Consider the following 21167-nt stretch of genomic DNA (forward strand, 5'->3'; position numbering starts at 1 on the left):
CCGGCCATCGCGGCTAACACTTTTGAGATCAAGTCAAGCACGATCCAGATGATACATAACTCAGTTCAGCTTGGGGGTTCTCCTACCGAAGACCCCAACATGCACATTAAGGATTTCATCGAGATCTGCGGCACTTTCAATTTCAATGGTATGACTGAAGATGCTATCAAGCTGTGACTCTTCCCATTCTCTTTGAGGGACAAAGCTAAGTGCTGGTTACACTCTCTACCGGCAGGGTCTATCACAACTTGGGAAGATCTTGCTCAAAAGTTTCTCACTAAATTTTTTCCCATGGCGAAGACTGCATCAATGAGGAATGCTCTTACCCAGTTTGCGCAGCAAACTGGAGAATCTCTGTGTGAGGCTTGGGATCAATTTTAGGAGATGCTAAGGAAGTTCCCACACCATGACATGCCTGATTGGATGATTATAACCTTTTTCTACAATAGATTGGGTCCTACTTCTTGCCCCATGCTTGATGCAGCATCAGGAGGTGCCTTGTGGGCTAAGAGCTACGATGAAGCTTATGAACTTATTGAACTGATGGCTGCTAATGAGTACCAGAATCCTTCCTAGAGACTGACTCATGGAAAAGTTGCAGGAATTCTGGAGTTGGATGCAGCAACTGCTATAGCTGCCCAACTTAAGGCTTTGACAATGAAGGTGGACACTTTGGCTAACTATGGAGTTAATCAAATGACTAGTGTCAGTGAGCTTTGTGCTAGTGCCCATGAGACTGATCAGTGCACAATTTCGAATGAATCAACTCAGTTCATGAGCAACTTCCAGCGATCGCAGCAACCTGTGCCAACCACTTATCATCCAAACAATCACAATCATCCTAATTTCAGTTGGAGCAATGCTCAGAATGCGGTTCAACAACCTTATCATCAGTATTCAGCTAAGCAGTACAACCCCCTGGTTTTCAGCAACCGCAGTATGCACCAAAACAACAACTCCAGCTACAACCAGTTAATGAAAAATCTGAATTAGAGGAGTTGAAGCTTATGTGCAAGAGCCAAGCCGTTTCTATCAAGACCTTAGAAAATCAAATTGCGCAAATTGCTAATGCCCTGCTAAATCGTCAACCTGGTACACTACCTAGTAACACTGAACTGCCAGAGAAGAAGGAAGCTAAGGATTAGGTAAAGGCAATCACTTTGAGGTCTGGAATGGTTGCTAATCCCGAACAAACACAAGAGTTGACTGAAAAAGCTGAAGCTGAGAAAGAAGTAGAGCAGCAGGATGAAGAAGTGGAACCAAGGAAGACTACTGTTGAGAACACTCTACCTGAGGGTAATATAGGGGATAAACAGATCTTTCCTCCACCGCCTTTTCCTAAGAGACTGCAGAAGAAAAAACTGGATAAGCAATTCGAGAAGTTTCTGGACGTGTTCAAGAAACTTCATATCAACATACCTTTTGTTGAGGTTCTCGAGCAGATGCCTAGTTATGTAAGGTTTACTAAAGGTATTCTCTCACGGAAGATGAAGCTAGATGATCTAGAGATTGTCGCTCTCACCGAGTAATGTACTGATGTGCTGCAGCAGAAGTTTCCTCTGAAGCTTAAAGATCCAGGAAGCTTCACTATTCCATATACCATTGGAAAAGTATCTTTCGACAGATGCTTGTGTGACTTGGGAGCTAGCATCAATCTGATGCCTTTGTCAATTTTCAAGAAATTGGACTTACCAGATCCCAAACCAACTTACATGACCTTGCAATTGGCCGATCGTTCTATTACATATCCGTAAGGTATTATGGAGGATGTCTTGGTCAAGGTGGATAAACTCATCTTCCCTGCTGATTTCGTCATTCTTGATTTCGAGGAGGACAAGAAGATTCCTATAATCTTGGGAAGGCCTTTCTTGGCAACTGGCAGAACCTTGATTGATGTACAGAAGGGTGAGCTTACAATGCTAGTGTTGGATCAAGATGTGACTTTTAATGTGTTCAATGCTATGAAATTCCCTACTGATAATGAGGAGTGCTTAAAAGTTGAGTTGGTCGATTCAGTGGTCACATCGGAACTTGATCAAAAGCTAAGGTCTGATGCCTTAGAAAAAGCCTTGGTGGGGAATTCAGACAGTGAAGATGACGAAGGTGATGAGCAACTACAGTATTTGAATGCTTCTCCCTGGAAAAGGAAGATCGATATGCCTTTTAAATCTCTTGGAATGGAAGAATTGAACAAAGCTCCTAACCGCCTCAAGCCTTCTATTGAGGAAGCTCCCACTCTTGAGCTTAAGCCTTTACCTGAACATTTGAGGTATGTTTTTTAGGTGATGCATCTACTTTGCCTATCATTATTGCATCTGACCTTTTAGGTAGCGATGTGGAAAAGCTTTTGAGAATTCTGAGAGAGTTCAAATCGGCAATTGGATGGACTATAGCAGATATCAAGGGAATCAGCCCTTCTTACTGCATGCATAAAATTCTGTTAGAAGAAGGTAGTAAACCTACAGTCGAGCAACAAAGAAGACTTAATACAATCATGAAGAAAGTAGTAAAGAAGGAAATTCTGAAGTGGCTAGATGTAGGGATCATTTATCCTATCTCTGACAGTTCATGGGTAAGCCCGGTTCAATGTGTACCAAAGAAATATGGTATCACTGTGGTAGCAAATGAGAAGAATGAGTTTATTCCTACACGGATAGTCACAGGGTGGAGAGTCTGTATGGACTACAGGAAGCTAAACAAGGCTACTAGAAAGGATCACTTTCCCTTACCCTTCATTGATCAGATGCTTGACAGGTTGGCTGGTCATGAGTACTATTGTCTTCTGAATGGGTATTCGGGTTATAATCAGATTTATATCATTCCAGAAGATCAAGAGAAAACTACCTTCACTTATCCATTCGATATGTTTGCCTTTAGACGAGTTTTTTATGGTATGTGTGGTGCACCCTCCACATTTCAATGATGTATGATGGTCATCTTTTCTGACATGATTGGCCAGAATGTGGAAATGTTCATGGATGACTTCTCAGTCTTTGGCGATTCTTTTCATGAATGCTTGCAAAATCTTGGACACGTCCTCAAGAGGTGCGTTGAGACTAATCTGGTTCTCAGTTGGGAGAAATGTCACTTCATGGTACGTCAAGGCATAATTCTCGGGCACAAGGTTTCTATTAAGGGTCTTGAGGTGGATAAGGCCAAGGTGGGGGTCATTGAGAATCTTCCCCCCTCCTATTTCTGTCAAAGGAATTCGTAGTTTTCTTGGTCACACGGGTTTCTACAGGCATTTCATCAAAGACTTCTCGAAAATTTCAAAGCCATTATGCAGTTTAATAGAGAAAGATGTCCCTTTCAAATTTGATAATGAGTGCCTTGTAGCATTTGAGACATTGAAGAAGAGTCTAATCACGGCACCTGTCATAACCGCAACTGATTGGAATGAGCCTTTTGAGATGATGTGTGATGCAAGTGATTATGCAGTTGAAGCAGTTCTTGGGCAGAGGAAGAACAACATATTTCATGTGGTCTACTATGCTAGTAGGACCCTCAACGGTGCTCAACTAAATTATACTACTACGGAGAAAGAACTTTTAGTTATTGTCTACGGTTTTGAGAAATTTCGATCTTATCTACTTGGAACTAAGGTGACAGTGTTCATTGATCACGTTGTAATTCGATATCTTGTCTCGAAGAAGGACTCTAAGCCTAGATTGATTCGATAGGTTCTTTTTCTCCAAGAATTTGAACTAGAGATCAAGGATAGAAAGGGAACTAAAAATCAAGTTGTTGATCATCTCTCATGATTAAAGAATCCTAATGCTACTTTATTGGATAAGACATTGATAAATGAGTCTTTTCCCAATGAGCAGCTATTTGGAGTGCAAGAAGAAGAGCCGTGGTTTACACACATTGTGAACTACCTTGTGAGTAATATCATGCCTCCCGACCTATCTTATGCCCAAAGAAAGAAGTTTCTACATGAAGTGAAGTGGTATATGTGGGATGAGCCATTTCTTTTTAGACAAGGAGCTGACCAAATCATCAGAAGATGTATTTCTTACAATAAAATAGGGGGGATCTTGCGAGATTGTCACTCAACAGCTTATGGAGGACATTATGGTGGAGAAAATACAGCAGCTCATGTTTTTCAAGCATGTTTCTTTGGGCCAACATTGTTTAAAGATGTGTATCAGTTCGTTTTGAAATGTGATCGATGTCAATGTGTGGGTAATATGACTAAAAAGGATGAGATGCCTCTTAATGTGCTTCTCGAAGTTGAGGTCTTCGATGTTTGGGGAATTGACTTCATGGGGCCCATTTGTCTCATCCTACAACAATCAGTATATCTTGTTGGCAATTGATTACGTGTCAAAATGGGTTGAATTTAAGGCGTTGCCAATGAACGATGCGAAAGTGGTGCTTAATTTTCTTCACAAGCAGATATTCACAAGGTTTGGAACTCCAAGAGTCATAATCAGTGATGAGTGGTCGCATTTTTCCAATCGAAAGTTTATTGCTATGATGAAAAGGTATAATATGAATCATCGCATTGCTACGGCTTATCATCCTCAGATAAATGGTCAAGTTGAGGTATCTAATAGAGAGATCAAGCGCATTTTAGAGAAAGTAGTGTGTCCATCAAGGAAGGATTGGTCTTTGAAGCTTGATGAAGCTATTTGGACATATAGAACAGCATATAAGACTCCATTGGGAATGTCACTATTTCAATTGGTCTATGGCAAGGGGTGTCATTTGCCCTTGGAGCTCGAGCATAAGGTATACTGTGCTTTAAAGTAATTAAATCTGGACTTGGATGCAGCTGGAAAGAAAAGGATGCTTCAATTGAACGAAATTGACGAATTTCAACTTCAAGCTTATGAGAACAACAAAATGTACAAGGAGAAAGTCAAGAGGTGGCACGATCGGGGTCTAGTGCTCAAGAAATTTGTGCCGGGGGAACAAGTGCTTTTATTTAACTCGCATCTCCGTCTTTTTCCTGGAATTTAGGTCACACAACACTATAGAAGGGGGTTGAATATAGTGTTTATACAATCAAATCGATTTATCAACACAAGTATGTAATAGTAATCAAGTATATACAGTATAATAAACTTGTTATAATAGAACAGTTGTTCTCTCTCAGTGATGAACAATATGACTAAGAGCTGCTAGGTTACAATGTATAATGTTTCTCGTGAATGATAACACATATAGTGTAAACCCTAAGCTGTGTTTGTATAGTACACAGTTATAAGATATCTCCTAATTGATATGGAATATAATTATGTCTCCTAAAATATATCAATCAGATATTATCTTCTATAAGTCTTCTAGTCTCCTAACTCTTCATGCATATCTTCTCTTATTTTAGTCACGATCCTTTCCTGTAAATCAGCTGCTTTCCTTATCTGAAGTATCTGCACTTAATTTCTGATATAAATCCTGACGTCCTTAAGTTCTGATATAAATTATGTCTTCAGTAAGTTCTGATTTCCAGTAAGTCCTGATATTAAGTTTTGAAACTAAACATAACATATTAGACATGACATCTCAAATATATCTAACAATCTCTCCCAACTTGTAAATTATGAAAATATACAAGTTAATAGATTTGATGATGTCAAAAATATTTAAGTACAAATGCTATAAGAGTTTAATTAGACAACTAACTACAACTTACAGTCCTTATATCTTTTACCAATTTTACTGAGTCAATCTGAATCCAAAGTGATTCTTGACAAAGTTTGATATCAACTTCTCTTCTGTATTCCTCGGGACTTGAGCTAGTATAGCTTTGACTTGCTTCAATTCTTCATCTTGACTTCCAGTGGATTAGATTGCAGTCCTTAGTGCTGAGATATAATTTCTTTCTAAACCATCACCAAGTCTGATTACTCTTGGATGGGATGAGTCTTCATTATAGCACAAACATTTCTCTTTCAAAATAACCTCAAGTTTAATAGAATCCTTCTTCATTGGAATTTCACTTCCATCATCTTCAACAATGTTTGGAATGAATTTTGTAACCCTTGATCCAGAAATTCTTTCTTTATCCCTTATGGTCTTCATGAAGAAATTTGACAATCTCCTAGTAATCTCAGACTTTATCTCCAAAAGATAATGAAAGAATTGAAGTTTTTTCAGAGATTTATTCAGCACATCTGATTCTGACATTCTGTATGTTCTTCCATCTTCAAGAAACATAATCATCTTTTCTTTGACATTACTTTTATCATGAGCATCCAGTACCACTTTAATAGATATAACCTTATCAAGGTGTTTCTGTGTAACTTATTCTAGAGGTTTTTCAGTCAATAAGAATGGATCTCTTGTAAGTACTTCAACTCCTGTCTTGATCTTGGCTTCTTCAGAACCTAATCCAGCTCTGTCTCTTGTTTCTGTGGCTTTCAATCCAACAGTCATGAAATCAGATAATAGCTAGCTTTTCTTAGGATCTGATGGATTAACATTCTCCCATAAGAGTTTTCTCTTATCAGTAACTATCAATTTGTTCAAATCAACTTGAGCACTGTCAGATGTGGATGTCTTGATGACTTGATCAGAATTTGCTATTTCTTTTGTAGCTTGATGTTCTTCACTCTGAACAACTTGAGTTGTGTCAGAGGTTGTCTTAGATTCTTCATTTATCTTCCTTCTTTTTAGAGTTTCAATAGTTTCATCTTCAGCAGCTGTATCATCAAAAACTTGAACCATTTTGCACACTAGTTTCATCAGGATTTGAGGAATCTTCATCTCATGTGGCTTTGTTGGTTCATCAATCTTTCCTTTCCCTTTATCCTTGGGATCAACTTTTGATCTTATCTTGGGCTATGAAGCCTCAGAATTTGACCTTTCTTTGATCACAATGCCTTTTACCTTAGGCCTTGGAGGTTTCTTTGCATCAGAAGCTTTAGACTTAAGATTTGTCTTCTCAGCTGCAAATCTAGCTTCTTCCTCCTTGAGAGTCTCTAAATCCATTCAAGGATTATGCTTGAGAAATAATCTTCTAGCAATTTCCTCATCAAGTGTCTGAATCTTGGGATCTTTATAATAGACTGTAGTCTCCCTTCCCTTGAGCTTTAGAGTTTGCAAAAACTTCTGAGAGTCTTGACTATCACCTTGAATGAGAAGATCACAACTTGATATCAAAGTTTGATCATCGGAACTTGCTTTCAGAACTTGAGCATCTACAGCTTCAGAACTTTTCTTCTTCTGTGTAGAAGATTTGCTTGAGTCAGAAATTAGTTTCCTTAAAAAAACTTTGCTGCTTTTCCGTTGACCTTGGCCCTTGCTTGGGTTTCCCTGGTCATCTTCCTTATAATCCTTCTTCTTCAGTACTTGACTAGTTGAGCATTTGGACTTCATTACCTTCTCCCCCTTTTTGGCATCATCTAGTAGGAGTAGAGATAGAAGAAGTTCTACTGAAGATTGAATTTCATTCAGTTGAGCTTGTTGAGAGGTTTGATTCTGCAGGACCTCAGTCAGTTGGGCCTGTTGCTTTTCTTGAACCTTTTCAATAGCCTCTACCTTCTCATGAATAGGTCTGATAAACCTGTTCTTGTCCAGCTTGATCATCAGGTCCAGCTTATCAGCATTTTCCTGTAGCTTATCAACCTTAGCATGAGTAATGGAGTGTTGACCTTGAAGGCTTTTAGTACCGAGAGCTGTGACTTTAAGTTGAGCTTTAAAGTCAGAGTTTATCATCAACTCATCAGCTTTAGCAATATGTTCTGATAGAACTTTGGAGCTTGGAACAAAATCAGATTCATTCCACTTCTTAGTCCATTCAACTTCTATGAGTTTCTTCCCATGGAACAGGAGCATCTTGTTCAACAAACTTTTTAATCAATGCCTCATTTCCAAGAACTTGAGCTGGTGTGTTAACTGGAGCTGACTCTCCATAACTTGCAAGAAACTCATCATATTCTGACAACACAAGTGTGTGTGTGTAGCTGTTGGAGATTCTGGTACAACTTCATCTGTTCCCACATCCAGAATCGGGGTATTTGGAACTTCAGTATGTAGTGGGCAAACAAGTGGAGTTGTCACTTGTCCTTGTGGAGCTTCCAGAAATAGGACAGATGGAATGATCAGCCTATGAAGGTCAATTTCAGGACTTAATCCTGAATCTTTAACTCGAATATTTTCTTTGATAGGAGAGATAGGAGGTGTGATCACTGTGTCTGGAACAGTGTTTTTAGATTGAGGTGGAGGTGGAAAGGCTTCAATCATTATTAATCTTGATGAGATCAGAGATTCCTGATCCCCTTCCTCAGCTTCTTGAGCATCCTTAGATAGAGGTTTTTCCATATGCCTTCCTGCTCTCATTTTCTTAGATCTCCTGGATAGTGGAGGAGTTGCTTGAGCAACATCAGAACTTGAAGTTCTTTTCCTCTTTAAAATACCAGAATTCTCAGCTTCAGTTTCCTTCTGAGAAATATCTTTTTCAGCTGCTACCTTCTTCTGAAAAATTACATTTTCAGCTTTATTGTCACAGGTTCTGATGCATAAACCTGGACTTGCTCCTCTTCATCTGATTCATCTCTAAGAATCATCCTTCTTCTCCTTGGTGGAGATTTAGGAACATATTTTGCCCTTGTGGGTTTGGGTCTTGATGTTATAGCAGATGGTTGTGGGTGAGAAGATTGTGCAGGTTGGAAATAAGTTCTGATGGTTGGTTGTGGTTGTGAGGATTGAGCTGGTTGAGTATTTGTTGTAGTTGCTGATGGAGGTTGAGATTGTACTGGTGCTATATCAGGATATATGGAACTGTATGTGTGAGGATCAACATTTACTAGGAATTGATTAACTAATGAGGAATTTGGAGGGGTTTTAGTGTAGTTTTCTTATTATCAATAGATAATAAGTCAGTGAAAGCCCTTTTGTGTAGCTTAAAGGGTTCAATTTTCTCACTAAAAGGTTATGGTGTATTAGGACAATGGAAAGTATAAATAAGTTGACAAAATCTAGAAAAATAGACTATATTGCTATCTTCTTTCATCCTATCACCAATAAACCCTAAAATAACACTTGCATAATCAAAATACGTTTGATTCAAAAGGGCATACCCGATTTGCTGACTTATAATGGGTATAACATCAAAGTTTGAGCACTTGTTGGCGAAAGCTTTTGTAATACAGTCAAAGAAAAAACTCCACTCCCTCCTGATGTGGGGTCTCTTCAATTATCCCAGCTTTGCCAAAGACTTTTCATAGCCCAGATTTGCCATCATTTTTTGAAGAGTTGGCTCCTCAACTGTTGAATTGAAAGTGCAATCTTCTGGAAAATGTAGTGCTTGTCGAACAGTTGACAAGGTCAACACATGCTCATCCTCCCCTGTTGTAAAGAAAATACTTGGGGACCCACCTTTTCCACCATCATCATAAAAACATGTCCTCCAAAACTCCAGTATTTGCTTTCCTGAGAGTACCTGGAGTTGGGTTAGTGCATAGCCTATTTCACTTCGAGCAAGAAAGTCTTGGATGAAATGAAGTTCTGAAGGAGCCTCGTCCTTAGAAAGAATAAACATGTAGTTATTAGGAACAAACTTGGCTCCATCATAGATTAGATCTTTGGGTTCCATTTCTGTAAAGAAATAAGTGAGAAACTGTGTGTTCACAAGATGTTTGTTAAAATGCATGTATGAAAGTCCTTCAGAAAATAGAGAGTAAAAGAGAGAGAGAGACTAAAAGAAATAAGAGAGTAAATAAGAGAGAAAGTAAAAGATTTGGGTAATCTTTTATCTCTAATATTTATACTCTTTCCACTCAACGACTCTTTTTGGAAGTAAAATAGACACTTTACACCTGTCATCCAGTAAATAGTCAAAGCAGTAGTTAGTGGGCACGGGAAATAAGCAGTAATTATTGCACACATGTATATGCAATAACCAACACGCAACCCATTAACCAAATGATTATCACTGTTTTTATCTCACATATTTATTTCCTGACAAAATATAACCGTTACAGTAAATACTAAAAATAATCCAAATAATTAACTAATGCCATGCAAGCAGCAGAGTTTCCATCAGGATTTGCATCAGAACTTGACTATTATCAGAATTTAACGTTCATCAGAACATGGCTTCTGTACTCAAAAAGTGAATGTCTGTTTATGTGATTATTCACACAAATTCTGACTGGTTTCTTCAGAGTTTAATCATCAGAACTTTCATCAGAACTTGTCCTCAGAATTTATGCAAATAATACTTAACTGTTTGTCAAAAACAACTTAATCACCACAGTAATTTTCATCATTCATATGGAGTGAGAGTGTGTGCATTTAAAAATGATCAGATAATGATTAAAGTCTGATAAACTTCAGTATATCTTAGAAATAAGGCATAACTAAGAAAAGTGCTTAAAATATGTCTTTAATTTTGAAGTGTACTATAGAATAAGTTTATGCAAGAGTCCACCTCAACTGTTTGTGCTCATTTTATGCATCTTTTGACATTATTTTTACAGTGGCTTCTCAATGTAAATGAGTCACAACTGCTATCAGAATTTATGCTATTATAAGAGTATTTCTCCATTAATGAGAGAATGTGAAAAGTCACCAAGAAAAATTTATTTTCTTTTCTAATGCATATAAATTAATACCAGCAATGCACTTGGGTCTTCCCTTTCACATATTTACTCTAGATCTCAAAGGAGTACCTAACTTCAATTTATTTTTTTTCGTTTTCTTCAGATAAGTGAGGCTTATCAAGCATGTAGTTCATCCTTTAGATTTACTAACATCAGAATTTGACAGATGAGAAGCAAAAATCTAGTTTGTGACTTAGTAATAAGATACACAAAGTAAATTTGATTAAGATCAAAATCAGAGTTTGCTTATGTTATGGATTTCCACATAAATAACTAATTCAAACATGGGATACACAGTTTGTTAAAAACTACTAAGTCAGCATCTAATAATTAATCCTCATTGGATTGAATAGTCACAGAACATTCAAAACACTATCAGAGTATAGAAAATCACATCAGATAACAATCAGTATTTAATATATCACAATTTAAGCACAGATTACATAGAGATAAGACAATCTGTAAACACTGATCATAAAGTCTATGTATGAGAGCAAAAACTAAGCAGATTTTGAGAAAGAACCTGAAACCATTCCAAGTTCATTTACCAGTCTTGTAAAAGTAGCTTCACATAGTGGTTTTGTGAAGATATCTGCTAGTTGTTGATCTGTTGGGACAAAATGCAATTCCACTGTACCTAATGCTGATGTGCTTTGTTATTGAGTGTTGAACTGGATTACCTGTCATAGCAATAACACTTTGATTATCACAGTAAATGGATATTTTAGAAAATTCTAACCCATAGTCCAGTAGTTGATTCTTCATCCAAAAAATCTGTGCACAACAGCTTCCTGCAACAATATATTCTTGCTTTTGCAGTTGATGTGGAAATTGATTTCTATTTCTTGCTAAACCAAGAAACCAATCTGCCTCCAAGAAATTGGCAGCTTCCACTAGTGATTTTCCTGTCTATTTTGCATCCTACAAAATCTGCATCTGAGTAACCTATTAGCTTAAAATCTGATTCCCTAGGGTACCACAATCCTAGATTAGCTATACCTTTGAGGTGCTTGAAAATTCTTTTCACATCTATTAGATAAGGTTCTCTTGGATCATCCTAAAATCTTGTACAAAGACAGGTAGCATACATGATATTAGGTCTACTTGTAGTTAAATAGAGTAAAGAGCCAATCATACCTCTATAGTTAGTAATATCTACTGATGCTCCAGTATCTTTATTTAACTTGGTTACAGTGGCCATGGGAGTGGATGCAGTTGAACAATCTTGCATTCCAAATTTTTTGAGTAAATTAATGGTGTACTTGGATTGATTTATGAAAGTACCTTCTTCATTTAGCTTGACTTGAAGTCCCAGAAAATAGCTAAGTTCTCCCATCATACTCATTTGATATCTTGACTGCATTAGCTTTTCAAACCTTTCACATAGTTTGGCATTTATTGAACCAAAGATGATATATGTACCAAAAGTATGTCCTTTCCATGGTTGAGGTAGAACAATGTTTTATCAATTGTCCCTTTGTTAAATCCACTTTCCAGAAGGAATTGAGCTAAAGTCTCATACCATGCTCTTGGAGCTTGCTTAAGGCCATAAAGTGCTTTGTCAAGCATGTAGACGTGATTTGGAAATTTTGGATCTACAAAGCCTGGAGGTTGTTCTACATATACCTCTTCTTCTAATTCTCCATTGAGAAAAGCACTTTTCATATCCATTTGAAAGACTTTGACCTTTTTGTGAGCAGCATAAGCCAAAAAGATTCTTATGGCTTCCAATCTAGGAACTGGAGCAAATGTTTCGTCATAGTCAATAACCTTCTGTTGAGAGTAACCTTTATCAACCATCCTTGCTTTGTTTCTTGTAATTATGCCATCACTGTCAGTTTCGTTTCTGAACACCCATTTTGTGCCAATAATTGATCTGTTCTTCGGTCTTGGTACTAGGGTCTAGACTTTATTTCTTTCAAATTCATTTAACTCTTCCTGCATTACTTGCACCCAATCAGCATCTTGAAGAGCTTCTTCCACTTTCTTTGGTTCAGTGTGAGATAGAAAGAAATGATAGAGACATTCATTTGATGTTGTTATTCTAGTTCTGACACCTGCTTCAGGATCTCCAATTATTAAGTCAGGTGTGTGTGATTTGGTCCACTTCCTTGCAGATGGAAGTTGATCTCTAGAACTGGATCCTCTCCCATGATGCATGCTGTCTCCATCAGCATTTTCTGATGCTCCCCTTGAAGTAATGCTCTCTGAAATTTCAGAATTTGAGTCGGATCCTTCAGGAATTGAAGAATCAGAGTTTCCAGAATTATCAGAATTTGGCTCATCACAACTTGATGAATCAGAACTTGAAGAACCAGTGACAGGTTCTGACGCTTTTTGAGATGCTTGAGATGTGGTATGATCATCAGCTTTCTCCCCCTGAACAGGTGCATTTTATTTTGGAGCAGTTACCACAGTTTCAATGACATCAGAATTTAACCCGTCAGAACTTACAGGATCAGGATTTAGGTCATCAGACTTTACAGAATCAGAATATAAATCTTCATTTTCAAATCTCAGCTGATCATGATCATTGAAATCTTCAAGACCAGTAATATTTTTATCATCAAAAGATACATTGATAGATTTCATGACAACCCTTGTTCTTAAATTATAGACTCTGAAGGCTTTTGTGGAAAGTGGATATCCAAAAAAAATTCCTTCATCAGCTTTTAGATCAAATTTTGACAGTTGTTCAGGATGAGTCTTAAGAACAAAACACTTGCATCCAAATACATGAAAGTATTTCAGATTTGGCTTCTTTTTCTTCACCATCTCATATGGTGTTTTTCCATGCTTGTTTATGAGTGTAGCATTCTGTGTAAAACAAGCAGTCTGCACAGCTTCAGCCCAAAAGTAGGTTGGTAGATTTGCTTCATCAAGCATAGTTCGTGCAGCTTCAATGAGAGTCATGTTCTTTCTTTCTACAACTCCATTTTATTGTGGATTTCCAGGTGCAGAAAATTCCTGCTTTATTCCATGCTCTTTGCTGAACTCTTCCATGATTGAATTCTTCAACTCAGTGCTATTATCACTTCTTATTATTTTAACAGAATCTTTGACCAACTTATCCAACTATCTGATATGATCAGTTAGAGTAGATGCAGTTTCAATCTTCTTGTACAAGAAATACACCCAAGTGTATCTTGTGAACTCATCCACTATGACCATAATATATTTCTTTTTTGCAATAGACATGACATTGACTGGACCAAATAGATCAACATGCAGTAAGTGATAAGGCTCAAGAATCGAGGATTCAGTTTTGCTTTTGAATGAAGATTTTTTTTTATTTTGCCTTTTGACATGAATCACAAAGGCCATCAAGAGCAAATACTGATTTTAGCAGTCCTCTCACAAGATCTTTATTTACTAGCTCATTTATGTTGTTGAAATTTAAATGAGAGAGTATCTTGTTCCAATTCCAGCTTTCTTCAATTGATGCTCCACTTAACAGACCGATTGCAGAACCATCCGAGTTTGTTGAAAGTATGGCTTTATATATGTTACCATGTCAATAACCTTTCAGAACCACTTTTCCTGTAGAATGACTTACAACTTCACAGTGTTCTTCAAAGAAATCCATATGATAACCTCTGTCACAGATTTGACTCACTCTTAGCAGATTGTGTTTAAGTCCTGAGACAAGAGCTACTGATTCAATGATGACATTCCCAAGATTGATATTGCCATATCCCAGAGTTTTTCCCATATTGCCATCTCCATAAGAAACTCCTAGGCCAGCTTTCTCCACAAAGTCTGGTAGCAGGGCTTTATTTCCAGTCATATATCTTGAACATCCACTGTCCAGAACTAGGATGTTTTTCCTGTTGCCCTGCAATCATAAAGACAACTATTGGTTAGTTTTAAGGACCCAGAATTTCTTGGATACTTTGGCCTTTTTAAGTTTGTTGGCATTTGTAGCGGATATAATTTCAGAGTTTATGCTAACATGCTTCTTATCAGACTTTATATCCGACTTTGCATCAGAATTTACACTAGAAGGAATTACATTAACTTTCTTCAAAGAAGGTTTTATTTGATAATAATCATAGTACAAACTATAATATTCCTTACAAGTATAAATAGAATGCCATAAACTACCACAATGAAAACAAGAATTTTGTGGTTTAAACCTAACAGACTGACTCTTAACTCCTGATCTAGGAGGTAAATAGTTTATATCTTTATTTTTCCTGCAAAAAGAAGCAAGATGGTTAGAGTTTCCACAGTTATAGCATTTCTTTCTAGGAGCATTAGGAACAGGCATATAATTATTGCTTTTATTCACACCTTCCTTTCCATTCCTATTTTTCCTAGCTTCCTTTACCTTGTTCACATTTCTAATCTCTTTTAGCTTATGCTTAAGTTACTTCTTTGTCATTAAACATATGTTTACTGAAGCTGGTTTGTCCTGTTTCAATTTGTCAGAAGTTGACTTTTATTTAACTTCTATTTTAGAATCATTTATCATTTCAGACTTTGACACATCAGTTTTTGCTACAAATTTAACAAGGCTGACTTTAAGCTTTTCAGCTTTCTTGGTAAAGTTTGGTTTAGATGTTATAGTTTCCTTTTCTTCCTTATCATCTAGGTAACCTAGACCTTTTTTCCAATTTCCATTTTCTAAGATTTTCTGAGTTGTTCTTCCAGAGTTAGTCCAAGTTTTGATTATCTCCTTTTCCTTTTCCAGATCATATTTAAGAGATTTATTTAATTTTAGCACTTATATCTTTCTTTCTGAGTTTGATGGAACATAACTAACTCTTTTTCTAAATAGTCATTTCTATTTCTTAGAGCAAGACTTTCAGATGTTAATCTTTCATATGTTAAAGTCTGATCTCTAAAACTAATGAACATGGTTTTAAGATATAATCTTAGCTCAGAAATATCATCAGTATGAAAAGAAAAAGTTGATTGAGGTACCTTCAATTCAGCAGCATTAGTACTGCTATCAGCATTTGCCATCAAGGCATAGTTCACCTCATCTTCAGAATCTGAAGTGTCTGCCCAGTTTTTCTTCTCGGTGATAAGTTTCTGGCCTTTATCACTTTTTCCTTTCTTATAGTCAGGAGAGATGTGGCCTCTTTCACCACGATTGTAGCACTTGACATTTGAGTTGTCTCCTCTGTCATACTTTTCTCCTTTGCCATCAGACTTTCTGAACCCTTTCTTTTCAGAACTTCCACCTTTCTTGGAAAACTTCTTTCCCTTTCTGAATTTCTTGTAGGCTATCTTTATGATACCTTTCACCATAAGAGCACACAATTGCATCATCTCTGCATCAACATCCATTTCAGATAAATTTTCAGATTCAGATTCAGATTCATCAGACTATGATGACTCTGAATCAGACTGTATGATGAGAGCCTTTCCTTTGCCTCTCTTTGAGACACTCACTTTAGGTGATTCCTCCTCAGCTTTAAGAGCAACTATCTTTGACTTTCTTCCCTACCTTTTGCTCCTTCGATCCATCTCAAGTTCATGAGCCTTGAGCATACCATAAATTTCATCAAGAGTAGTTTCAGTAAGGTCATAATTATCTCTTATGATAGTAGACTTCAAATCCCAATTTTCAGGAAGAGCTAAAAGGAATTTTAGATTTGAATCTTCAAGATCATATTCCTTGTCCACCAGTGACAGATCATTCAAGAGTTTGGCAAACCTGTCATATAAATCAGTTAATGACTCATCAGCTTTTGAGTCAAAGTGCTCATACTCTTGTGTGAGTATAGTCTTCCTGTTCTTCTTGATTGCCTCAGTTCCCTGGCATCTTGTGTCCAAAGCATCCCATATCTCCTTTGCAGTCTTGCATCCAATTACCCTGTTTGACATGACATTGTCAATTGCACTATGCAGCAGATGCCTAACCCTTGCATCCTTGGCAGTAGATTAGATGTCTTCAGCTGTGTAATCACCTTTATCTTTTGGTATCATCTTTGATGGTTGATCAGCAACTGCAATAGAAAGCTTGGTAGGCTTATATGGTCCATCATTAATTCTATCAAGGTATTATGGATATGTGGCTTCTAGAAATATAGCCATCTTTACCTTCCATATAGGATACTCAGATGCTCTTAGTATGGGAACCCTAATGGTTTCATATCAACTGTGGGTTTGATTGTTTTGAGTATCTTGAGTTTTGGTGGGCTTAGTTGGGGTTTGTGTTTCTTTAGACGTGATTGTAAACTGGATCTCACTGTTTGTATATCAACAGAGAAGCTCTGATACCACTTGTTAGGTCACACAACACTATAGAAGGGGGTTGAATATAGTGTTTATACAATCAAATCGATTTATCAACACAAGTATGTAACAGTAATCAAGTATATTCAATAAAATAAACTCTATTACAATATGAATTGATGTTCTCTCTCAGTGATGAAAAAATATCACTAAGAGCTGCTAGGTTACAATGTATAATCTTTCTCGTGAATGATAACACATATAGTGTAAACCCTAAGTTATATTTATATAGTACACAGTTACAAGATATTTTTTAATTGATATGTAATATAATTCTGTCTCCTAAAATATATCAATCAGATATTATCTTCTACAAGTCTTCTAGTCTTCTAACTCTTCATGCATATCTTATATTGTTTTAGTCACGATCATTTCCTGTAAATCAGCTGCTTTCCTTATCTCAAGTATCCGCGCTTAAGTCCTGATATAAATTCTAACGGCCTTAAGTTCTGATATAAGTTCTGTCTTCAGTAAGTTCTGATTTCCAGTAAGTTCTGATATTAAGTTCTGAAACTAAACACAACAGATTAGACATGACATCTCAAATATATCTAACATGGAAAGTTAAAGTCAAGATGGTTAGGTCCTTTTATTGTCAAAATTGTGTTTTCACATGGAGCGGTGGAAATTTTTGAGAATGATCCGGGACAAGCATTCAAGGTAAATGGTCAATGGTTGAAGCATTATTATGGTGATACGATAAACTGTGACGTTGTTAGTGCTGTTTTATTGTCCACTTGATCTCGAGATTCTACGTCGAGCTAGCGACGTAAAAGAAGCACTTCTTGGGAGGCAACCCAAGTATGTTGTACATTAGTAGGTAGAGGAAGCAAGAAGAAAGGAAAAAATCACAAAAAGAAAAAAACTCAGGGCCAAGTAAAGAAGCTGGGCGCGCCCACGCTGTTCTAGTGTTCGGCCGCGCCGTTTTTCCAGTAGCTGAGCGCGCCCGCGCTGTCCTAGCGCGCGCCCGCACTGGTTTTCCAGAAGTAGAGCGCGCCCGTGCTGTCTTAGCACGCGACAGCGCCGGTCCCTGTGCAGAAAATTCTTTTAAGGTGGCAGTTTATAAGGTAAAATCAGGATTTTAATTCCAAAATCAATTCTAACCCGATTTTTACTCTTCCACACCCTATAATTCCCTCTCCTAATCAATTCCATTATTGCCGCGATTCCAATAATCAATCCCACTTCTATTCCTTATCAAATTCACACCCCTCCACCTATAAATACATACACTTTGACACAACTTCTCCGCCAATTCACAAACTCTCAAATACAGATTCTCTCTAAACACTTAAGCTTTTATTCACTCTTTTTCAATCCGATGGCACCCACAAGATAGAGAACTGATAAGTGGCATTTTATACCACTTAGAACGTCTTAAAATGGCTTAAATTGGTGTCTTGAAATCAAGTATTTTGTGTATTTGATGCGTTTTTCTAGTGTTTATGCATTTCAGGGTATTAGTTGCATTTCGGAGAAGGAATCATCAAGAATAAGCCTTGGCGTGTGTTCACCATTGCGAGAGGAAAAGAACGGGCAGATTACGGCGAAGAAACGGAGTAAACCTGGAAATTTTCCAGTAGGGTCCTTCGCGCCCGCGCAGCAATGCTGAGCGGCCGCGCAACAGCCTTGCGCGCCCGCGCAGAAATGCAGAGCGGCCGCGCAGGGTCGGGGAAAAAGATATATTATTTTAGACTTCTACTTCTGTTTGGCTTCCAACTTCTATGTAATCTGAGTTTTATGGGACTATTATATAGGTAGATTTGAGACGTTTTTCACAGAGTGTTAAGAGGAGATTATGTTTTAGATTGTGTTTTTCAAGAAGCGAAGGAGATAAGGAAGAAGACCGATTTAGCACACAACAACGAAGAGGAAGCATATATTCTTGTGATTCTTGTTTCGTTGTAACGTTGGATGCTAGTTTTCTTGCTTTGACTTATTTACTCTTGTGACGTACTCTGTTTTAATATAATTAGTTTAGTTGTTATTTTCTTGTGTTTGTTTATCATGATTTCATATGAACCCATGATGGCGATAAGTTCTATTATGGGCTAATCGTGATCATGGGGTTGCAACAGATTTATTATGGAATTTTTTAGTTAATTGTTTAATACTTTAGTGTGTGATGATTGCATGATATCTAGTATTGGTTGTGCGTATTCGTCTTATGTGCGTCGCGAACATATAAGATAGGGTGTTAATCTCTTGTGAAGCGACGGTGGATCTTGAGATTTAGAACTTGCCATGCTAGCATAGGTTCATGTACGTTGTGCATGATTAGTGGGTAACTCTAACAGTTTTATTTGCCCTATGTAATCAAAAAGGAATAACTTGTGCTTAAATCGTTGTGTTGTCAATTTCTGTAGACATATAGGAACTCAACATAATTGATGACTATTCAACTTCTATCTTAATTGTGGATGTTTGGTAGAATGGTATTAGTACAATGAAAGTTGGCTTTTATCAGTTTCGTGTTATTCGATTAATATCATCACTGTCACATGCTAAAGGTAATAACTATGGCTATAGAAGGAAGTAATAATAAAGTTGTGATCTCATGAGTGTTTTATTATTGATAATTTGAAGTGTTAGTTAAGTGGTTAATTAAGTAGTTAATTATAGTTAATATTTAATCAACAATTTTAAGTGTTATTATCTTAACATTGAGAAGTAGTCATACATTGGTGAGTGAGTAAAATTAGACAATAACTTAGTCTGAGTCTCTGAGGGAACGAACTAGAAAGTATTCTATATTACTTGCGAACGCGTATACTTGCGTGGATATTAGTGCGTGATTTCGCCCTAACAAGTTTTTGGCGCCGCTGCCGGGGACTCGGCGTATTTGTTTAGTTTATGTACTTACCATCATTGGTCATTAGGACTCAGTGATTAGGACATAGTAGTTAATTACTCTTTTCGGTTGTGTTTCAGGTACTTTAGCAAACGTTTGTGCAAACTCGTTCTCGTGCTCGCAAGAGGACCTTAGATACAGCTGAGGAGAAAGACGAAGTTCTTGATACACCGGAGAAGTTAGATTTTGAGGATTCGGATTCAGGAACTGAGCAGAAAGAACCAGTAAACATGGGAGATCGTATTGTTCAAGGTGATCCAGCTCTTATGGATTTTTCTCGGCCTAAAATTGATGACATTCAGTCAAGCATCCTTCATCCGGCTATTCAAGCTAACACCTTTGAAATCAAGCCGGGCACTATTCAGATGGTGCAGAATTCTGTTTCTTTTGGAGGAGCGGCAACTGAAGACCCCAACATGCACATAAGGAATTTTGTCGAGATCTGCAGCACTTTTAAGTATAATGGCGTGACTGATGAGGCTATCAAGTTGAGGCTTTTCCCATTCTCACTGAGGGATAAGGCTAAAGACTGGTTACATTCTGAACCAGCTGGGTTAATCACTACGTGGCAAGATCTTGCGCAAAAGTTTCTGGTGAAGTTTTATCCAATGGCAAAGACTGCTGCTATGAGGAGTGCTCTTACTCAATTTGCACAGCAACCTACAGAATCTATGTGCGAGGCTTGGGAACGCTACAAGGAAATGTTGAGAAAATGTCCACATCATGGAATGCCGGATTGGATGGTAATCACTGGTTTTTATAATGGTTTGGGGCCCAATCTCGGCCCATGCTCGATGCAGCAGCTGGAGGCGCCTTATGGGCTAAAAGCTATACTGAGGCGTATAATCTTATCGAGACGATGGCTGTAAATGAGCATCAAAACCCAACTCAGAGGATGACGTCAGGCAAGGTAGCAGGTATTCTGGAAGTTGATGCAGCCACCGCTATTGCAGCCCAGCTCCAAGCGCTATCAATGAAGGTTGATTCTCTGGTTACGTATGGAGTTAATCAAATAGCTATGGTTTGTGAGCTTTGTGCAGGTTCTCATGCTACGGATCAGTGTTCTCTTGTCAATGAATCTGTTCAGTATGTGAATAATTATCAGCGACAACAGCAGCCTGTGCCAGCGACCTATCATCCTAACAACAGAAATCATCCAAATTTCAGCTGGGGGAATAATCAGAATGCTATTCAGCCACCATATCAGCAAGGAGTAAGTAAATAGTTTAACCCACCTGGATTCCAGCAACCACAGCAGTATGCTACAAGGCAATCATATCCTCAACAGGGAAGTGCAGCTGCACCTACTAGTGCTGATTTTGAAGAACTTAAGTTGTTGTGCAAGAGTCAGGCGGTTTCTATCAAGACCTTGGAAAATCAAATCGGTCAATTAGCCAATGCAGTGCTCAATCATCAACCTGGCACTCTTCCCAGTGACACGGAAGTACCAGGCAGGAAGGAAGCCAAAGAGCAAGTCAAGGCTATTACCTTAAGGTCTGGAAAAGTAGCTGATGCTGAAA

The 21167-nt window shown here is 37.7% G+C and overlaps 2 non-coding genes across 2 annotated transcripts; both read right to left on the reverse strand.

Moving 5' to 3' along the window:
* Positions 1-306: 306 nt before the first annotated feature.
* LOC141662874 (small nucleolar RNA R71) lies at positions 307-413 on the reverse strand. Its single transcript, XR_012550974.1, has one exon. It is a non-coding gene; the product is annotated as a small nucleolar RNA R71 (small nucleolar RNA).
* Positions 414-20270: 19857 nt separating this feature from the next.
* On the reverse strand, positions 20271-20377 carry LOC141662333 (small nucleolar RNA R71). Its single transcript, XR_012550454.1, has one exon. It is a non-coding gene; the product is annotated as a small nucleolar RNA R71 (small nucleolar RNA).
* Positions 20378-21167: the final 790 nt, after the last annotated feature.

This window comes from Apium graveolens, chromosome 5, assembly GCF_009905375.1.
Source record: "Apium graveolens cultivar Ventura chromosome 5, ASM990537v1, whole genome shotgun sequence".
Classification (NCBI taxonomy): Eukaryota; Viridiplantae; Streptophyta; class Magnoliopsida; order Apiales; family Apiaceae; genus Apium; species Apium graveolens.